Source organism: Papaver somniferum, chromosome 11, assembly GCF_003573695.1.
Source record: "Papaver somniferum cultivar HN1 chromosome 11, ASM357369v1, whole genome shotgun sequence".
NCBI lineage: Eukaryota > Viridiplantae > Streptophyta > Magnoliopsida > Ranunculales > Papaveraceae > Papaver > Papaver somniferum.
The window spans coordinates 113,936,695-113,938,676 of record NC_039368.1 but is presented as its reverse complement, the minus strand read 5'-3'; positions in this window follow the sequence as shown (position 1 = coordinate 113,938,676).

The following is a 1,982-nucleotide window of genomic DNA, read 5'->3' as shown; positions in this document are numbered from 1 at the left end:
GAAGTACCCCAGAAATACCCCGGAGAAACCCCGAAAAAGTGCGGAAAATGTCCCAGAAAAATCACTATACGGACCCTCGATTTTGGATAAGGGGTAACCTAATTACTAAGGGGTGACCTACTTCCAGGCAGCTTCTAAAGGGAGAACATCACAGGATAGGGGGACGCCCACCCTCTTCACGATTTGAATCAAAAAGGTTTGGCGCTAAAAGAGACTTCACGTCTGCAGATTTTGGACGTGAAGCTTTGGGCAGTTTTAAAGTGATTCAACACCGGAAATTGATTGGGCTGGACTTCTCATGGCTAGACAAGTTTACCAGAAGCAACTGGATTGATCGAATTGGGCTGGAATGGCCGGAAAAGGGAAACAGAGCAAATAAGGAAACACGGTCCTGTTGGATTTGTTTTTGGATATTCAGAGAGATTAAAGGCAAGAAACTCTTTCCAAAGGTTCAGCTTCTATATAAGGAAGTGTTTTATATAAGTGGGAGAGCTCAGAAACGCGTAAAACAATTTCTGGAAGGAATTATTGTCGTGACTGCCAAGGAAGGAAAGAGGAGATTTCGAAGAGATTTGGGAGAGATTTAATCGTCATTTGGTGTATAAATAGGTTTCTTAGGGTACCTATACGGGGGACGAAGAGTTTGGAGGAGTTTGAAGAGCCACAGAGCTGAGAAGATCGAGTTGCAGGAAGTTACAGCTGAACTGTCCGTTTTCTGCTGCTGCTGAAGAACAAGCGTTGCAACGAAGAACAGCGTCTCAAATTCGCAACACTGTTACAGTGTTTTCTCTGTAACAGTACAATATATCACAGAGCTTCATTCTCCGTCACCTTTTCTTTCACTGTAACAGTTTAACAGCGCCTTTGCAACAGTAATTTCTATTGCAATTTTTCTGTTTAATTGTTTCACCTCTTGTAAACACTTTTTGAGATATAAACATATATTTTGAGCAAGTGATTAGTATGAGGAGCTAAACCCCATTTCCGAGGCAACGGAGGAAGCCATTGTTCCATGAAAATCGGTATAATTCTATTTTAATTATTTATTGCAATTATTTTACATGATTATTTGCATAAAACTTAAAAGAATAATTGATTTTTATTGAGTTGTTGTGAATTATTTTGATGGAGCATGCTTGATTTTAAAACTTTTGATGTTTCATGCTTTGTGATTACAACTATTACTTCAAAAATTTATTAGAGGCAAAATAATAGAATCACTTTAAAAGAAAAAATTGCATGAATATTGATTAGAATTTATCACTTTAAAAGAAACAACTTTATTTAATTTTCACAAATCCTTCACAAGTTCGAGAGAACGACATCTTACTTACCACAATCTACAATCATATCAACATTATTCCACCGCCTTTACTCTCTTATGAGGTGAGAAATAAGACGGGTATTTCTCACACGTGCCGTAGATCGCCATACCAAAACCCTAATTGTTATCCTCTCATTTGTCTGAAGCTGAGTTAGCGTTTGCGTTGATGTGTTGATATAGAAATATTCTCTTTAGCCGAGTTGGCCAAGATAGAGAGATATTATCTGATTTGTGAGAATGACTAGGATGAGTCACGTGAAAAGGCATGAAATTCCTCGGGAATCGTGTGCAGAGTGTGAGAGGAGATGATGCTGATATCCCTCTCTCCATATCCGTCAAATATGTCATGTAAAAACCGTATTATTCTTTGTGGGTCCCTTTGTTGAGCATGCAGAGCTCAAGAGAGCTTATCCACGTTTTTGGATAGACATGTATAGTTCAAACTCAATTTTTGCCATGAGTATATTTGAGAGGCTGAGAAATAGGCTTGAGCACTAGGTAAGGCGTGTGCCTATCATGTGAATCTTTCCGAGATTTTTAGGATTGATTTGAATCTCTCTGAGATTTTGCAGAGAGATTTGAATATCCGAAATTTTGTGAAGAGATTTGAATCTCTCTGAGATTTTGCAGACGAATTAAGATCTGTATGTGATTTTAC